The sequence below is a fragment of the Leucoraja erinacea genome, chromosome 11 (assembly GCF_028641065.1).
Source record: "Leucoraja erinacea ecotype New England chromosome 11, Leri_hhj_1, whole genome shotgun sequence".
NCBI lineage: Eukaryota > Metazoa > Chordata > Chondrichthyes > Rajiformes > Rajidae > Leucoraja > Leucoraja erinaceus.
Window position 1 is genome coordinate 16,038,488 of NC_073387.1, and position 20,654 is coordinate 16,059,141.

The 20,654-nt window shown below is 42.5% G+C and overlaps 1 long non-coding RNA gene across 2 annotated transcripts; it reads left to right on the forward strand.

Moving 5' to 3' along the window:
- The first annotated feature begins 5,919 nt into the window (after positions 1 to 5,919).
- On the forward strand, positions 5,920 to 16,112 carry LOC129701499 (uncharacterized). 2 transcript variants are annotated; one of them, XR_008724206.1, is made up of 5 exons: positions 5,920 to 6,185; positions 11,600 to 11,698; positions 15,107 to 15,160; positions 15,572 to 15,615; positions 15,747 to 16,112. It is a non-coding gene; the product is annotated as an uncharacterized LOC129701499 (long non-coding RNA). The 2 variants fall into 2 exon arrangements; XR_008724205.1 differs by having other exon boundaries at positions 15,572 to 16,112.
- Positions 16,113 to 20,654: the final 4,542 nt, after the last annotated feature.

Sequence of the window (20,654 nt, forward strand, 5' to 3'; positions counted from 1 at the left end):
TAGGCTGCTCTAGTGCTTGATAAAAATAAAAATAAATACATCTGCTTAAATTTGAAATAAAATCAGAGAAAGCTAGAATCAGACTGAAAATGTAGCAATGTTACAAAATGTTGAGATTTTAAAAATCAAGTCTGCAATTTATCCCATCAGATAAAGTACAAAAATAAGTTTAATTTGACACCTAATTTACTTTCATATCTTCAGTATTAAAAATGTTATGGCCATTTTCATACTCGGAAATTAGCATCTTGTTCCCTATTGATTTTCCATTTTAATGCAAAAGCTGTGATCGAGGACAGTGAAATGGCTATAACTTTCTTAAAAATTAAGAGAACTGAAAGACATTTTCAGTTATTATAGATTGAAGCATTCTGAAACAAATATGAAACAATCTTACTTGAATGACCTGAAATTAAAGCATATAATTAGTTAGTTACCCAATTGTAGCTAATTCCAAATTTCAATTATTAGATCTAAACATCTATCCATTTCTTAAGAAAAGATGAACATTTTTAAATAGCCTGTGTCCAAATAACATTCACAAAGAGTTCACAATAAAACATGATTTTTAAATCTCATTTACATTAATTTATAGGCCAAATGGAAGGAATTTAGTGTTCAATTGCTGTAAATTAATGGCCAATCAGCTTTTGAGTGGGATCCTGTGGAACTCTGTGGAACACGCTGGTTTGGAATGTTTCCATTGCGGTAGATTTGTACCCCATATGCCCAGAAAAATACAGCGGGATTTAATGGGGCCCCAAATTAGCTACTCGCAACATAAAACTTTGTATAAAGGGATCTTAAGAAGCCCTTTTTAATAGTAAGATTAAACGAGAACTTACCAGTTCGAAGTTTGATCGTTATTTTATGAGGAGTACGTTGAGGGAATACGTGAAGAACCCCACCAGGATTTCAAAGCTCTGTGATTTCATGCCGTGGAAACGAGCCCATGCATCATATCTGCCTTAATGACTGTAGGAGGAATTGTGTCACCATAATTTAGACATTAATCCGACATTGAAATCAATGAAATTTATTAACACAAAATTATAGCCCCTATTTATGGGGTAAATTAAATAACAGATCTTAAAATTGTTTCTGCAAATGTTCCAGGTTTAATGACTGGTTTATGATAAAATAGTTGGAATGTTTTTTCCCCTGACCATCCTGCTGTCTTGAGGTTTAGGTCCATTGGTACATCCAACTGCATAGCTGCCGATGTAGTTGCAGCCCTGGTGGAATGAGATTTTAAAATATTAGTATCCACCCCAGCCTGTATTAGAACCTGTTTCAGCCATCTTGAGATGGTCTGGACCGTCACTCTTTTGTGTGGTTGCTTATGGCTGACTAAAAGTGCCTTCTCATTGCCTCTGATGATTTTCGTGTTCTCCATGTATAACGACAAATGTCTTACTATACAGAGACGATCATCTGTTGGGTAAGACCTAAATTCTATATTGAGGCCTGCTGATCCCTGTCTGTTCTGCTTAACTAATTCATAAATATGAAACGTAATATTTCCATATGATGAAGTCATGTTGTCCAGTCTTAATTTATGTAATGACTGTACCCTTTGTGCCATGACCAAAGCCATTAGCATGACTGTTTTTAATGTCAGTCTATGTAGGGACAGAGCTGTTGCTGGAGATCAATTCCTGAGCATCTTCAGGACAATACTCACATCCCATATTTGGGAGTACCTGGTTCTTGGGGGATTGGTATTAAAAATTCCCCTCATAAATTTTGTTACCAGTGGGTGAGTCCCAACAGAGTGACACTCTGTTCCTTGCCATAGATAAGTTGATAAGGCACTTCTGGCGCAGTTGATGTCACTATAACTGAGCCCCTCATCATAATGGAAGCCTGCCAGATATTCCAGAACAGACGGGATGTTCATTTCTCTGTAGGTGATGCTGTTTTTTTGACAATACATCTCCCATTACCCGATATAGACCAGATACTGTTTTTTGGTGGACTGTCTGTGGGCCGCCGAAATCATGTTCACTGTTCGGTTCGTCAGTCCCAGCTGTAGTAGTGGTATTTTTAGACTCTACAAATTAATACATTCAAATAGTTATGGCATGGGTGGCTATCCCTTGTTACAGGATGAACCAATAAGTCTGGTCAATTCGGGATGGTGATACATGGTTCTAATACCATGTTCAGTATCACTGGGAACCATGGTTGAGTAGGCCAATCGGGTACTACCAAAATACCAGACGCAGAGTCTTGCTGTATTTTCCTTAATAACCACCTGATGAGGCAGAAAGGAGGGAAAGCATAAATAAACAATTTCCCCCAATGCAGCGAAAATGCATCTGTCGCCGCTGCCCCAGGGTCTGGTTCCCACGAAACATAGTTTGATAACTGGTGATTAAGCCTGGATGTGAATAGATCGATATCTGGTGTTCCACACCATGCTGTAATATCAGCAAATACTTTTTTATTCAACATCCATTCGGTGTTTTCATTAAATTTGCGTGACCTGGTGTCTGCCACTAAATTTAGTTTACCTGGTAGGTAAGTAGCTGATATCCAAATATCTCTCTGGATACACCATTGTCAAATTGTATTAGCCAGATTGTCACATGATGTTGATTTGTTTCCACCCAAGTGGTTGATATATGCTACCACGGTGGTATTGTCAATCTGTAGTCTAACCATATTGATATGACCCAGTACAATATGAGTTTAGGCCATAGAATGCACCCAACATTTCCAGGTAGTTCATTCCCAGTGTTAGTAATAATGATGCCTCCTGAGCAGTCCATCTACCTCCACAGGAGATGGAATTGGTGGCACCCCAACCAAATGCACTGGCATCAGTTTGTAGCACCATAGAAGGGTTGCTGATAATGATTGGATTGAAACAAAGCTGAATGTTATCTATCCACCATTTTAGTTCCATTATAGCTTTGATTGGTAGCTTAATTGGTCTGTCAAAATGACCAGCATTAATTTTGAGTGCTTGTATTTTTGCTCTCTGTAAATGTTGGTAATGTAAAGGTCCAAATTGTGTGGCTGGAAAAGCAACCACCATTTTGCCAATTTCCTTTGCTACCAATCTGATGGACGGTTTACTGATGTCAATGAGGTTATTGCAAGCCTCTATTAAGTCTATAGTCTTTCCCTTTGGCAAAGTCACCGACATGTGAACTGAGTCAATGGTGAACCCCAAATAGTCCATAGTAGTGGAAGGCGTTAATTTAGATTTAACTGGATGGATAATAAACTTCAGTTTTTCAAATAACTGTTTTGTGGCTGTTACAGTTTGTTTGGCCAATTCCAAAGTTTTGCCCACCATAGGTATGTCATCTAGATATGCCATGACCATGTGTTTTTGTTTCCGTAGAAACGCTAGGGCTGGTTTCAAAATTTTTGTGAACAGCCTGGGGGCTGATGTTAACCCATTTGGCAGCGCTCTATACTGCCACCGCTGTCCCATCCAGTTGAATTTTAAGTAACATCTGTGGTCAACTCGTATAGGCACTGAATAGTAAGCATCTTTTAAACCGATGCTAGCCATGAAGTAACCTTTGGAAATCAATTGTTTTGCAGTAACAAAGGTTTCCATTTTAAAATGAATATATTGTACAAATGTATTCAATTTGGTCAGATCTATGATGATGCGACAACCACCATCCTTTTTGTTTTTGGTAAAGATAATGGACACAAATTCTAGCGGTTCGTGTTGGGATTTTTCAATTACCCCTTTTGCGTAAGGCCGCTCCAGTTCAGCATGCACTTCTGATTTTTCTTTACCGGAAAGTATGAACATTCGGTTCGGTATATGTTGGACTGGAGGGCTGTACTTGTGTATAAATTCTATGGTATATCCCTGGATACTGCTTAAAATATGTGCCGGTCGTTAACATACTCCATGCATCCAGAAAGGTGTGTAATCTCCCCCAACCTCCATGCTCCCTGCAATTTATAGGGAACCAGACCCACCTACCTCCATAGTTACCAGTGGCAGGTTTACTTCTTTTTGTAAATCCTTCGTTGATGTTTAGGCGTCGGTGTCTGGGTTTGTGGTTTGTTTGATGTTGGAGGTTTGCGTATCTAGTTGGACACCATGTCCAGTAGATTTTCACGTTCCTGCGCCCCCTGCACACTCGATTTCTCTTCTGCAAACCCCTCTTCAGGATCAGCCCAGAACTGACCCCCAGTACTCCCCTCTGACGAGGGAGAAGTACTGTGCAGCCCTACAAGAGGTGCTGCTGTGGGTTTTACATAGAGCCCACAGTGACTCGACTCCATCTCCCGGAGCCTGTCACATTGGAGCAAATGCTCCACTCCATCCGGCTCCAGCACTCATGGTCGCTGGCCGCCCGCGGCTGCTCAAAGTCGGACTCATCTGCGTCCACGACTTTGTTCGTTTTTTGTTTTGCCTTACCGCCTGGCCGTGGAATGGATCTGGCCGGCGCGGAGGCGACATCGGGCACAGCTGATCCCATTATCGGTGATTCAAGTGCCGCTGGCCGCTGCTGGCTGCCTGCTACTCCGTGGTCCTCCCCCACCAGCTTTGTCGCAGCCCTCGTTGCTTTCATCGACTTGTCCATGCTCTCCACCTGTAATCAGTATGGGAAAACACAAATAAACCGTAGAGTACTCTTACCTGCAGGTTGCGGCTTTTAAACTGCCGCTGCAGGGGAACGTCGTTCCACCCCGCCTGACTGTTTCGCAATGCGTGTAGCGATATGACACGCATGCGTCCTGACGGGGTTTTTCACGTAGTCACTCACGTGACTCCGAAGTAAAATGTAAATATAAACAACCTACCTTCTGTTGTCCCCTGTATGAGATCCGTCCCGTTGTCGGCGGTCGCTGGGTTTAGAAGATAATTTTTAACCTACTATAACAATTAAATTAACCAATTAGGTTTAAAAATAGCTGCAGCGAATGAACCTCGCAGCGATTTTTCGTCAGCAACTAAGTAGGCTGGACAACCTCTATTTGAATAGCCTAGGGAAAATCGTGTTTAAAACCTGCCCCCCTCTCAACGGCGCCAAAATCACGCACACGGGCTGGGACAGATTTGCAGCCCCGCTGAAGGTAGGTTTTGCAACATACCTAGAAAATGTAACTTTGCACTACTTCAGTTTGTTCTTTGCACCATTCTGCTATGTTGGGCATTCCTCGTGCACACATTGTACCAGTTACATCAGTTATACTATTTAATCAATGAGCGGCATCAAACACGGAACGTTATTGCACTGTGTAAACGACAATAAACTACTCTGAATTTGTTTCTCTTCCCATGGACACTGCCTGATCTGTTGAAGGTTTCCAGCATTTATAGGTTTCATGCTCCTGGTTAGAAAGGATTGATGTTTGAAGCCATTAGCCACCCAGTTGTGAACAGTTCTCTTCCAGCTATTATTTCAGTCACAGCCCAGAGTCCCTTTGCCCTGAGGCATCGCCCTAGGGAGTGTTATAGAGCAGAGAGATCAAGTAGATAGGTTGGTCAAGGCTTTCAGTACATTGGCCTGCATCAGTCAGAGTATTGAGTATGGAAGTTGAGATGTTATGTTACAGTTGTACATGGCGGAGTGAGGACATATTTGGAGTATTGTGTTCAGTTTTGGTCACTCTGTTATTGGAAAGATGTTGTTAAGCTGCAGCAAAGATTTATCAGAATGTTGTCTGGGCCGGAGAGCGGTCTGAGCTATAGGGAGAAGTAGTCAGGCTTGGACATTATTCCGTGGAGGACAAGAGAGTGAGGAATGGGACTATAAAGATGTATAAAATCATGATGGGAATAAATGGGGTAAATGCAGTATTTTACCCAGAGTAGGGGAATTAAAACCCATAGGTTTAAGCTGAGAGGGGAAAAATTAGTAGGAAAGAGGGGCAACTTTTTCACTGAGGTGGTAGTGGAACAAGTTGCCAGATGAGATGATTGAGACGGGTAGTACAACAACATTTGGACATGTACATGGATAGGAATGGTATCAATGTATAAGATTGGAAATGCTTTGGAATGATGGTTTAGAAAATTCCTTTATGTGTTTCGTGCATAACATCTGTGCTTATTTTTCTGACAGATAATTCCTCTCCAAATCCAATTATTCCTCTGACAGATAATTCCTATCCAAAACAAATTATTATTATTGGCATCGTGGTTTCTCTGATCTTCATCCTGGCAGTGGTGTTGTTTCTGGGAATTTGTAAGCTGAGAGGTAAGGTGCATGATGAAGTTCTTAATGAGCATATGATTCTAAAAACTTGCACTGACAATTTCTCAATGTGCTGAAGAGAAAAGAACATTTACTGGGATCAGATGCATAAATGTGTTTGCGTTCTTGCTGTTGAGGAGGTGGATTTCACTTTTTTGTTCAGTTTGCTAAAACATTGCCATGTCTAGGATACCAATGTTGTCATGACCAATCTCCTTTGCCTTGAGATATCTTGTGTCCAACTGAGAGAGGGCAGAAAGATCTTAGTTTTACAAATAATCACAATGATAATCTTTGATCAGGTGGTACCTCAGCAATCGCACAATACGACAGTGGAGTGCCATTTTCAATTATATGCTCAGATACTCTTCCAATCTGGTGTGTGTGAGGGTATCTTTCTATGTTATGACACATGGAGTCTATCAGTCAGTTACCAGGGAATGAACAGAACATTCTTTACCGAAGGCAGTAACTCTCAACTAAACAGCAGTGCCTGGTGCAACAATTCATCAAGGTCTCCGACACATGGAACACTTCATTCTTGAAGACATCCTGACACTTATTTACACTCATGGTTTTCTCTTTATAAATTAAATAATTCCATTCAACTCATTGACTACTTTTGCATGTAAAATTATGCAGTAGATTAATTATTTCTATCTTTACAAAAATTCAATTTCTCAAATTCAATGCTTCTGAGACTAATGTGGTATTCTCAGAGGGTCTTTGATTAATGTCCAGGTAATCTGTGATAATGTACTAGTAATCTGGAGCAGGTCATGAACCCAATAGCTTTAAACACTTTAGACAGTGCAGTTTTACCAAGCCTGATTAGAAAATGATTGATTTTACTTCAGAGTCACATGAGTGACTATGTGAAGAGCCTGCTCAGCACGCATGCGCGGCATTGCGTTCAGCAGTGCAACAGCGGCCGCATCAGGAGTCAGGCGCTCCCGCTACAGGGTGAAAGAACGGAACGTCGGGTAAGTACCATGAGGTTGGGTTTTCTTTCACAGGAGAGCCTTCTGCTTTATTTCAGGCAGAGAACAAAGGCTCATGGACAAACCTGTCCCCCGCTCAACTCCAACAGAGGAGCGTTCCATCTGGGGGGGGGGGGTCCAGCAACAAGGCGGTAGGAGCGCTTACTGGGCGCTCCGCAATCCCCGACACCATGCCGAGACCAGTCCCGCTAGCTTCCTGAGCAGCAGGCTGGAAGTAAACTACCGAAGAAGCATCCGGCTGGTGGCACGGGGGAGAGACACCCGCCTGAGTGGCATGGAGCGGCTTCTGGAGCAGGAGCTCCAGCGAGACGCGCTTCGTGAGGGGCGATCTCGCAGGGGGAGTTCAGGCACTCCCTCCACAGTGTCTTGTGCACTGTCCGTTGCTTCCTCCTTACCCGAGGGTAGCTTTGGTGACCAGGACTGGGCTGGTCAAGAAGAGGGGACGCTGGTTGAAGATGTCGGGAGTATGCAAGGGGTGCAGGAACAGGAAGAGCTGCTGGGTGTGGTGGACCGCCACGTGGCAGCCCCACGTGCAGGAGGCCGTTAAAGGCCAAACTAGCGGCCAGCATTAGCCACCTCTCCAACAGGCCCCTACAGGAGCAGGAGGTCAATGAGGCCTTAGAAACGTAGACAGCTCCAGAGAACTGTGACTCCCTTAAGCAGCCAAAACTGGGGGCACGTTGGGGCAAATATTTGGAACCAGGAATTAAAACTGCAGTGGATCCTCAGGCTCCTGACATCAGCCATCACATCATTTGCTCATTCCGTGGACAATAAGGAGATGACCACAACCTTCGTAAACAAATCATAAGACCTGCCATAAAATCGTAAATTTGCGGGGTTGTGCAAAACCCCAGCCACTGAGCCAGACACACTGCTCTTTGGCAAAAACCTCACAAAGCATATGAAGGGTATGGAAGAGGCCTTAAAAAACTTTTGGTCCCATGAGGGCAGGCCCCGGGACGAGCAAACCAAAAACAATAATTCCCAAGCAGCAGCACCCCATCGCGTCTACCAATTGACCTCTACCATATGGGACTGGTGAAAGCTCGGGGTCCGCATTCTATCACCGGAAGTCTTCTTTAGACCAGGGTCCAGAGTGGGCCCCATGGAAAATGCGCCACTCCCCAACATCACCGCCACATCAGACAACACGCAGGACTCGTTGGACCGGCAGGAAACAGAAGAAATACCCATAACCATGGAGGTTAGTGGGTCTGGTTCCTACCAGTGTGTAGAAAGTAGGGGCTTAATACTAACAGGGGGGAGATTACACCTGTTTAAAGAAGCACGGGAGTCTATCACGAGTGATCAGTATATACTCAATGGCATTAGTGGATACAAAATACAATTCATACTAGAAAAATTGCCACCAGTTCAACATTCACCCCAGAGGGTATTTTCCCTCTCAGTTAAAGAAAAACGAGAGGGACAAGCTGAACTGGTGAGACTAATTACAAAGGGTATCATTGGAAAAACAAAACATGAACCCTTGGAATTCGTATCAAATATATTCACTAAACCCAAAAAAGATGGTGGATGTCGCATCATCATTGACTTAACTTTAATAAATATGTTTGTTAAGTATAAACATTTCAAAATGGAAACGTTGTTACTGCCAAACAACTAATTATCAAAGGATACTTCATGGCAAGAATTGATCTTAAAGATGTTTACTATTCAGTACCATTCACAAGGATTATCGCAGATACCTGAAATTTACCTGGATGGGGCAGCTATGGCAGTTTAAAGCATTACCCAGTGAGTTAACATCAGCCCAAGATTATTCACCAAGATACTAAAACCAGCTCTGGCAATATTAAGAAGACAAAAACATATTGTCATGGCATATCTTGATGATATCTTAATAGTAGGCAAGACCATGGAATTGACTATGTCAGCTGTATCAGCTACCAAACAGTTGTTCGAAACCCTGGGATTGTCTTACATCCAGATAAATCTAAGTTGAAGCCATCCACAATCATGGACTACTTGGGCTTCACAATTAATTCAGTCTATGTGACTGTAACATTGCCAAGAGACAAAACAGTTGAATTGGCACAATCATGCAACAATTTAATGGTCAACGAAGACCAATTATTTGACAAGTAGCAGAGTAATTGGGAAAATGGTAGCAGCATTTCCAGCTACACAATTCGGACCTTTGCACTATCAAAAATTACAAAGAGCAAAGGTACAGGCACCAAAGCGACATGCAGGTCAATATGATCGTGTCATGAAGTTACCCACTGAAGCAATATCAGAACTACAGTGGTGGGCAAAAAACGTTTGGCATAGTTTCAACCCTGTTATCATCACTAACCCTATGTTAGTTATCCAAACGGATGCCAGTGCTCAAGGCTGTGGAGCAACTAACTTCATATCCAGCACAGGTGGTAGATGGACTAACCCAGTCATCATTACCACTTACACTGGGCATTAATTATCTAGAGATGTTGGGTGCCTTTTATGGTTTAAAAGCATATGCATCAAATATGCATCACTTGCATGTATGGTTACAAATAGATAATACTACAGTGGTGGCCTACATTAACCATATGGGCGGCATAAAATCGTTATCATGTGACAAGTTGGTCAACACAATTTGGCAATGGTGTGTCGAAAGACATATTTGGCTATCAGCAACTTACCTGCCAGGTAAGCTAAATACAGTGGCAGACACCAGGTCACATAAATTTAATGACAACATCGAATGGATGTTAAACCCCAAAAAATTTGCAAAAGTTATCAAGCAATATGACACGCCAAATATTGATTTATTTGCATCAAGGCTACATCACCAGGTACCTATGTATGTCGCTTGGGAACCAGACCCTGAGGCAGCAGCGGTAGATGCGTTCACGCTGGATTGGGGAAATTCTTCTTCTATTCAATTCCTCCTTTTTGCCTCATCAGTCGGGTACTATGCAAAATACAGATGGACTCTGCTTCAGGTATTTTGATAGTAACCGACTGGCCTACGCAGCCATGGTTCCCAATACTCCATGACATGGTTGTTGAAACTCCGATGGTATTCCCCAGTGACCCAGAGTTATTAACACCCAGTGTCAGGCATAAGCCACCCGTGCCATGAAAAAATCAAACTCCTAGGTTGCAAGAATACAATACAAGAATACAATACTAGTCCAAGGTACACCCATATATGGGATGTCAGTGTAGTCCTGACATATCTCAGGGGATAGCCACCAGCCAGATCCCTCAACCTGGAACAATCTATGCTCAAAACACTCATGTTGATGGCACTTGTATCTGCACAGAGGGTCCAGTCACTACACCTATTGCGACTGGACAGCATGCTCACAGCTCCAGACCAGATCTCTGTCATTATCCAGGGACTGATCAAACAGAGCAGACCAGGAACATCTAATCCAGTTGTGGAATTGCGGGCTTACCCGCCAGAACCACGGTTATGTGCCATGACCCACCTACTGTCCTACATAGACACAACCAAAAATATTCAAGAGAGTGCCTTGTGGGTCAGTTATAAAAAACCTTATGGTCGGGCGACGAGCCAAACCATTTTGAGATGGCTCAAGCAGGTACTAAAAGCTGCTGGGATAAACACTAACATGTACAAATCTCACTCCACCAGGGCAGCATCCACGTCGACGGCCAAAAGAATGGACGTGCCTATAGACCACTTCCTGGCTATAGCAGGATGGTCGGGGGAAAGACTGTTCAGAATTTTTTTAAATAAGCCGTTGACAAAACCTGCTTTATTTTCAGAAATTGTTTTTACAGACTGCAAATATTTAATTTAAGCCCAGAGGAGCAATTTAATTTCTTTGTTGTTATTGTTAAAAAATACCATTGTGTTTTTCTACAAACAGATTCATTGGTTGATTACGATAACACACTTCCTTCCTCAAGGACTTCGGCAGTGAGTGAAGTAATAACTGTTACACGGTTTGAAATCACAGAGCTTTAAAATCTTCTCGTAGTCACTCACGTGACTCCGAAGTAAAATGGTAAGATTAAATGAGAACTTACCAGTTTGAAGTTTGATCTGTATTTTATGAGGAGTTACGATGAGGGATTACGTGCCCTCCGCTCCCACCCTCAATAATATGGGTCAAACTGATAACTGATGTCTCCTTTTCTTTACTATGTTTATTTCAATAACTGTGTCTATCTGTGATTCCACACCGCTGCTTTGAAGTATGCCGCGCATGCGTGCTGAGCGGGCTCTACACGTAATCCCTCATCATAACTCCTCATAAAATACAGATCAAACTTCAAACTGGTAAGCTTGTTTAATCTTACTATTATATATGGTTATAATGTTTTTGATACTTTGAAATATCTGAGCTCATTGCCATCTCAAGTTTTTTTTTAAAGCGTGTGAATTTAAAAGCAAAGCAAAATCATTTTAAGTGCTGACCTCTGTCTGAACAGGTTTGGGAAATGAAGCACAGAGACCTCCACAATCAAAGAGGAAAGCGGAAGATAAATCTCAACTTTCCTCAATATCTGATGCAATCCAGCAGAAGCCAGGTAACATTGAATCAAGAAGATCAGAGGAATTTTATAACTAACAGCATTTGAAATGGTACATTATTAAGGCACATTTTGATTTATGGAGTTTGATGGATTGGATTCAAATTGAGTTTGGTATAGAAGGTGGATGGTATAGGTGGAATGGTGTCATACTGGCTGGAGATCTATGACCAGTGGTGTTCTGCAGGTTGAGACCTCTGTAAGATATAGAGAGATTTAGACAAAAATGTAGGGAGTTCTGAAAGAGGTGGCTTTAGAGATTGTGGAGGCAAATAGTAATATTTCAAGAATCGCTATAGTCAGGAATGGTCCCAGCCTATTGGAAAATTACAAAAATGACCCCCACTGTGCAAGAAGGGAGCAAAACAGGAGAGTGGGAACTATAACATTTTAGAGTCCATTATAGAAACATAGAAACAGAAAATATGTGCTGGAGTAGACCATTCGGCTCTTCGAGCCAGTACCACCATTCAATATGATCATGGCTGATCATCCAAAATCAGTACCCCGTTCTGGCTTTTCCCCCACATCCCTTGATTCCTTTAGCCCTAAGAGCTAAATCTAACTCTCTCTTGACAACATCCAGTGAATTGGCCTCCACTGCCTTCTGTGGCAGAGAATGCCACAGATTCCAAAGGTGAGGTTATAGAGTGCTTTGAAGTTCATGATAAAATAAGCCAATGTCAGCATGGTTTTGTGAAGGGGAGATCTTGCCTGAAGAATTTGCTGGAATCCTTTGAAGAAGTAAAAAGCAGGACAAAGTAGTTAGTGGATGTTGTTTACCTAGATTTTCAGAAACCGTTTGATAAGGTGCCGCATGTATATATTATGGTGCCACATGCATATATTTACAATATATATTAATGATTTAGATGAAGGGATTACAAGTAACATTAGGAAATTTGCAGATAACACAAAGCTGGGTGGCAGTATGAACTGTCAGGAGGCTGCTATGAGAATGCAGGGTGACTTGGACAGGTTGGGTGAGTGGGCAGATACATGGCAGATGCAGTTTAATGTGGATAAATGTGAGGTTATCCACTTTGGTAGCAAAAACAGGAAGGCAGATTCTTATTATCTAAATGGTTTCAAGTTGGAAAAAGGGGAAGTACAACAGGATCTGGGGGTCCTTGTTCATCAGTCAATGAAAGTAAACACGCAGGTATAGCAGGCAGTGAAGCAAGCGAATGGCATGTTGGCCTTCAAAACAAAAGCAGTTGAGTATAGGAGCAAAGAGGTCCTTCTGCAGTTGTACAGGGCCCTAGTGAGACCACACCTGGAGTATTGTGTGCAGTTTTGGTCTCCAAATTTGAGGAAGGATATTCTTGCTATTGAGGGAGTGCAGAGTAGGTTCACAAGGTTAATTCCCGGGTTGGCGGGACTGTCATATGCTGACAGAATGGAGCTGCTGGGCTTGTATACTCTGGAATTTAGAAGGATGAGAGGGTATCTTATTGAAACATATAAGATTATTGTGGGTTTGGACACACTAGATGCAGGAAACATGTTCCCGGTGTTGGAGGAGTCCAGAACCAGGCTAAGATTCACTAATGGCAGGTAAGCACGGGAAGACTCGTGAAGATTTTTCAACATGTTGAAAAATGTCCACGAGTGCCCCGAGTACCGACGAGTGGCCATTACTGTAAATCTCCGAGTTCGAATCCGGGCAAACTTGGGAGAGTTCTTGGAATGAACTAATACTGTGGGACAGGGCTTTAAGGAGTAAACTATTTAGAACGGAGATGAGGAAACACTTTTCATACAGATTTGTGAGACTGTGGAATTCTCTGCCTCGATAGAGGCCGGTTCTGTGCCTACTTTCAAGAGAAAGCTAGATAGGGCTCTTAGACATGGCGGAGTCAGTGGATATGGGGAGAAGGCAAGAACGGGGTACTGATTGTGGAGGATCAGCCATGATCACAATGAATGGTGGTGCTGGCTCGAAGGGCTCCTGCACCTATTGTCTATTGTCTATTGTGAGGCTGATAAGGAAGATAAGAGCCCGTGGTATCAAAAGCCAGATTCTAGTATGGATTGCAGGTTGGCTGGATGGTAGAATGCAAAGTGTGGCAAGAAAGATTTTTTCTCGTTGGCTGCCAGTAACTAGCGGAGTGTCGCAGAGGTCAGTGCTTGGGCTGCTACTCTTCACATTATATGTTAATAATTTGGATGAGGGGACTGAGGGCTTTGTGGCCAAGTTTGTGGATGATACAAAAATAATTGGAGGGGCAGGCAGTGTAGAGAAAGCAGGGACTCTGTAGGAGGACTTGGACGGGTTGGGATAGTGGGCTGAGAAGTAACAGATGGAATACAGCGTAGCAAACTGTGGAGTCATGCTTTTTGTTAATAGAAATAAAGGCATAGGTAGAGAATTCAGAAATTAGAGGTGCAAAGGGGCTTGGGAGTGCTGGTGCAGGATTCGCAAAAAGTTATTTTGCAAGTGAAATCGGTAGTAAGGAAGGTGAATGTAATACCAGCATTTATTTTTAGAGGGCTAGAAATCAAAAACAGAGATATAATGTTGAGGCTTTTTAAGGCACTGGTCGGTCAGACCACATTTGGAGTATTGTGAACAGTTTTGGGCTCCATATCTGAAGAGGGATGTGCTGGCGTTGGAGAGGGTCCGGTGGAGGTTTATGAAAATGTTCCCAGGAATGATTGGTTTAACATATGATGAGAGTTTGTAGGCAATGGGCCTGTACTCGCTGCAGTTTAGAAGGAGGAGGGGCGACATCATTGAAACATACCAAACAGTGAAATGCCTGGATACGGCGAATGTGGAGAGGGCATTTCCCCTAGTGGGAGACTCTTGGACCAGAGGCCATAGCCTCCGAATAAATGAACATTCTTTTAGATAGGAAATGAAGAGGAATTTATTTAGCCTATTGTGAGGGTGGTGAATCTGTGAAACCTGAATCTAGGGTGGTGAATCTGTGCAATTCAGACGACTGTGGAGGCCAAACTATTTTAAAAAAAATGCGGAGACTGACACATCCTTCATTAGTAAAGGTGTCAGAGGTAATGGATGAAGGTAGTAGATGAATGGGGTTGAGAGGGAAAGATAGATCAGCACAATTGAATGATTTAGTAGACGATGGTGGAATTTGGTGGAACATTATTCAATGTTTAATTAATTTAGAAGAAATCTTGTTCTTATTTTTGCTCTATTTAATTGGACTTTATTAGACTTCAATATTATATATATAACTAAATGTTGTACCTGTTATCCTTTATCTGTGCAATGTCGACAGCTTGATTGTATTCATGTATAGCCTTTTCCTTGGCTGGATAGCACACACAAAAAATAGCTGTTCACTGTACTTTGGTAGTCACAACAATAATAAAATAAAAAATAAACTAACCTTGACATTTATATAAATAGGTTCTTCGTTTTATTCTTCACAGACACAGAAGATATTCATTATGGATCTATCTCCTTCCAGGATAAAGCACAATCTGGTAAATCACTCTTTTTCATTTTTTAATCATTTTTTAGTTGTTTAATCAAGTTGAAGATTGTGGCATTGAGTCTGAAATCTTGACTATTTGGGCATCCTGGCCATGAGGCATCCTGGGCCAATGCCTCTCATGCTGCCCATTGACATGTTTTAGGACAGTCATTTGAGACTGTTGATACTCCAACTTTCTCTGAATGGGTTCAGGACCCCTCCAGAGATCTGAGCATTGACATCTGAGCTGATGTTACAACGACAGATTGCAATTGAGATTTCTGGACATCAATGCCTTGCTGATCCTTTATCATGAAGTGAAAACCTGTAGGTTTCAGACATTTGTATTCCATCATCACATCCTTTGTCAGTGTGATCCACCAGTGTCATCCTTTAATTGTGATCTTTCCAATTATTACAGGGCGTTGTGATGGAAAATTGCCCTCCAACCAAGAGACAGTAATGGTCAGTACATTTATTCCTTGTGGTGAAATACCAAGTAGCGCATTCTCAATTTCTGGAAGCTTCTGCAAAGTTTCGCTGATATACGAATATTCGCCAACAAATTGTATTAACGTGATTATTTTCTCTTTTAGTACCTGGCTCTTTCAAGGAACGACGATTCATCTGCCATCTATGCACAAATAGCACAAACAGCACAAACAAAAATGTGAATGAAAAGAAAAAAAAATGATATTCCACTCCCTGAGACGGGAATGTAGAATGAAGCTTTTTTGTGAACTAATTTTTTTACTTTCCAACTGCTGTAGCTTTTATCTTTTGTATTGGGGGAATAGCCAGGCTGGGGCTCAGAGAGTGGGGAGAGGTGTAAATATGGCCAGATAAATCATTTTAGATGTGCATGCAAACAATCCAAAGGCAAAGGAGGCAGCATAGGCAGTCCAAGCCTTTTTCCTAGGTTGGAAATACCAAATACTAAAGGGCATAGCTCTAACATGCAGATGGGGGTGGGTGGAGAGGGGGCTGGGGGCAAAGTTTAAAGTAGATACTTTTTACACAAGAATGGTGAATGCATAGAATGTACTGCCCAGGTTGGTGAAGGAGGCAGATACATCAGTGACATTCAAAAGACTTTTGGATATGCAAATTAATATGGAGGGATATGTATTATGTGCAGACAAATAAGTGTTGGTCCTGGCATCATGTCTGGCAAAGCTTAAGGAGATGCATGGGGCAACTATATTCCATGAGGGTGTTGAATGCTTGTAATCTATGCACAAATATGAACAAAAATATGATTTGAAAGAAAAAATACATTCTTCTCCCTGAGGTGGATATGTAGTATGTAGAATTTTTGTGAACTGAATTCTTTATTTTCGAACAGCTTAGAAAACAGCTAAATAGCTTTTATATTCTGTACTTGCTCTGATTAAACATTGCACAAAGCTTTCAACGGAACAATGCGATTCCTGATGAATGACTTTCAAATCAGCACCAGTTTTCTTAAAACTGTTTCAACATCTGTTTTCAGCTTCTCAATGTGTTCTGTAAATAGAAAGCAGATACATTCAGCACAATAAATACACAATGTCAGCTCATTTTGGTATATGTTCAGCTTGTATCTCTGAATTCTAAAACATAACAGTAATGATTAAATGAAAAACAAAACCCCAGTTATCAGTGGGAGTGAGGGTGAACTGGACTGTGTAGGTTGTGTCTTGAGGATAGGACAGTCACCAGTATTTTGTCTGCTCCCCAATGGAATGTAATAGGTACTGCTCAAGGAACTGAGGGGATGGGTTGGCCTCAATGTCCTGACCATTATTTATCCACAAATCAGCAGATATTGGCACATTGCTATTTGTGAATGTTTTCTGTGTGCAGGTCAATTTATGCATTTCCCCCTTTCCAATTGGAGCTACTCCTGCCAGTGGTCACCATTTTGCCACTGGACTTCCTGCTGAGATGGTTGTGAGTGCATGGAGTTTAACTTGTACAGAAGAGGAGCAAAGAATGATGTTATTCCCAGTGTTAGACACTACATTCATGTAAACTTTGCATATTAACTTAGGGTATGATCGCAAAAAAAAATCAATTTTGACCAGTTGTCCTTTATTGCAGATGTAGGGAGGCAGGAAACAGACCGGGTATAGAATCACCGAGTCATGCAGCATGGACAGGCCCTTTGGGCCAACTCGTCCATGCCAACCAAGTTACTCAAACTTATCTATTCTGCGTTTGGCCCTTATCGTTCGAAACCCTTCCATCTTAAACCCTTCGCTCGGGACTACAATTCAAGGAAAAGTTTGGAGTAAATGGAAAGATTGGTGGGAACCAGCTCTGTATCACTTGGGTGATGAAGACTGTGGAAAGGACAGGGGCTCGACAGGAGTAGAATGTGCTGAAAGGGATCATTGGTCTGGTCAGCTTGTGGCTGTGGCAACCTCAACTGTGTTTCCCATGTAGCAGAGATGGTATTGTTGCCCTACCATTGCAGGAGCTCATCTCTATCACCAACTCCATACCCTGATATCACACGTTGCCATTCTGGATTTTGTTCCCAAAAGTAATTCACTGGAGTTTAGAAGGATGAGGGGATATCTTATAGAAACATATAAAATTATAAAAGGACAGGACAGCTAGATGCAGGAAAAATGTTCCCAATGTTGGGCGAGTCCAGAACACAGGGGTCACAGTCTTAGAATAAAGGGGAAGCCATTTAAGACTGAGGTGAGAAAAACGTTTTCATCCAGAGAGTTGTGAATTTGTGGAATTCCCTGCCACAGAGGGCAGTGGAGGCCAAATCACTGGGTGGGTTTAAGAAAGAGTTAGATAGAGCCCTAGGGGCTAGAGAAATCAAGGGATATGGGGAGCAGGCAGGCACGGGTTATTGATTGGGGACGATCAGTCATGATCACAATGAATGGCGGTGCTGGCTCGAAGGGCCGAATGGCCTCCTCCTGCACCTATTTTCTATGTTTCTATGTAATGATAGCAATGGGTAGTCAGAGTTAAGGAATGTAGCCGTACTCAAGTGGCAGGCTGATAAAATCTATCCAAAGCTCCCGCGAAATTTAAAGGGAAGCCGTGTGTGCGGTGCGGAGGGGAGGGGGGTTACAAAGATGGCTGCTAGAGGAAGAGTTATAAATATGGCCACAGGTATCATTTTTTGTTGTGAAGGCGAATGATCAAAAGACAATGGAGGACTGGGTAGACAATCAGATCTTGAACCCAGCATGGAAACATCAAATGCAAGAGGGAATAACTTTAATTTGACAGGGGAAAAGTTTAAAGGAGATGTATGGGATAAGGATTTACACAAGTGGGGTGACTCCCTAGAACACACTGCCTGGATGGTGGTGAAGCAGATGCAGCAGGTGACATTTAAAAGACTTTTGGATAGGCACATGGATATGTGGGCAATGAAGGGATATGGATTATGTGCAGACAGATTAGGGTTGGTCCAGGCATCATGTTTGGCACAGACATTGAGGGCTGAACTGCATGTTTCTGAGCTGTATTGTTCCATGTTCTATGACCTCAAACTAACTGACCCAGTCCCAGCCCATCAAACACCATGTACTAAATGAAGCACTGACAAACCAGATCAGGTGATCCCTATCCTCCTGTGAGAAGGTCCAGGCAGCACTTTGGTCTGAGTGCCAACTACCCGTGCCCACTCAAAACGATCACAGAGAACATCGGGTGTGGTCGTTCTAACAGAGAGGAATCAGTTCAGTCAGCCGTACAACCTATCGATGGTCTTCCATTATCCTCTATTGTCTACAGACACTGATGCAGAGCATCAGGAGCTTCCAGCGGAACCCGATTCTCCAGGACTAAAGGATTAAAGGCAAACACAAAACAGACACACATAGGTCAATGAAACGTCTGGTTTCTCAGTCAACTCATCTGACATGTGAGCCATGGTTGCACAGCGATAGAGTTGCTGCCTTACAGCGCTTGCAGCGCCGGAGACCCGGGTTCAATCAGACTATCGGTGCTGACTGTACGGAGTTTGTACGTTCTCCCTGTGACCTGGCCAGTTTTCTCCGAGATCTGCAGTTTTCTCCCACACTCCAAAGATGTCCTGGTATGTAGGTTATTTGGCTTGGTGTATGTGTAAATGGGCCCTAGTGTGTGTAGGATAGTGTTAATCTGCGAGGATCACTGGTTGGCGTGGACTCGGTGGAACAAAGGGCCTGTTTCCGCGCTGTATCTCTAAACTAAACTAAAGTAGATGGTGTTGGTCATATGGCTGTAAAGAAGTTGCCCCATCCCAGATCACATGTAGCATTTGTGGGACTGAGAAGGTACTGAGGGGAGCTTGTGGAAGGTTATGCTGCTGCAGGCTGGCACCTTCGCTGAGATCGCTCAGGAAGGAGCTGAACGGTATTGGGGTGAGGTTGCAAGGAAGCCGACGTGAAACTCACACAGGACCAAATGGGCAACAATAATACCAAGGGAGACAGGAGAAGGAAGAGTTGAGATTAATTTTGATTTTGCTCTGGCCAGGGTAAGGGTGAATGCACAATGAATGAAAGGTCAATGGGGACCTGCAGTTACAGCTGATACCATCCACTGGGATTCACCGTAACATGACTTCTCTCAGCTACAAGACCACTGCAGTTGGGAAGGGTGAACTGATCTTTTACAAACGTTTGTACCTCATGGGATTGACAGAGAATGTCCCCAAAGGTGATTTGAGTAACTGGTCTTTGCACAGAGGGGTGGAGAGGAAAGGTATCAACACATGCATTATTATATTAATGTTATTGAAATTGCTCGACACCAGATAAAACTAGAATATCACAAAATTCAGCCTAAGTAGAGACAGGCCAAATCTGTTGAGTACTATGACATTAATATGTGCATATATCTCGATGTTGTAAACTATGGCTGGTGTGATTGTGACGAAATTGCTATAAAATCACTTTCCTCACATTGCTGTCTCTGTGAATCATTGATTAGCTCTGCATGGACAGAATCTTTCAACCTTGGGTGATACATGTAAATCCTGTTATTGCTGTTGAATAATTTTGCAGTAATTGGGTGGGTGCATTTCTCATTCCCCTCGAATCAATTCTTCTGAACAATCACTGGAAGGTCTGCAAGACAATGGATCAGAACACAACCCCTGGATTCGGAGAGATTGCAGACACTGGAATCTAGACCAACAACCCATCTACTGGATGAAATCAATCATCATGACAACACAGCTCAGGGAAACTTGCGATTACTCTCAATCTAACTTTCAGTCTTGTGACCAGCTTCTCACTTTCCATCATCTGACCAGGAAGGTTTGTTCATCAGCCATTGAAAGTAAGCATGCAGGTACAGCAGGCAGTGAAGAAAGCAAATGGCATTTTCGCCTTCATAACAAGAGGAGTTGAGTATAGGAGCAAAGCGGTCCTTCTGCAGTTGTACAGGGCCCTAGTGAGACCACACCTGTAGTATTGTGTGCTGTTTTGGTCTCCAAATTTGAGGAAGCACATTCTTGCTATTGAGGGAGTGCAGCGTAGGTTCACAAGATTAATTCCCGG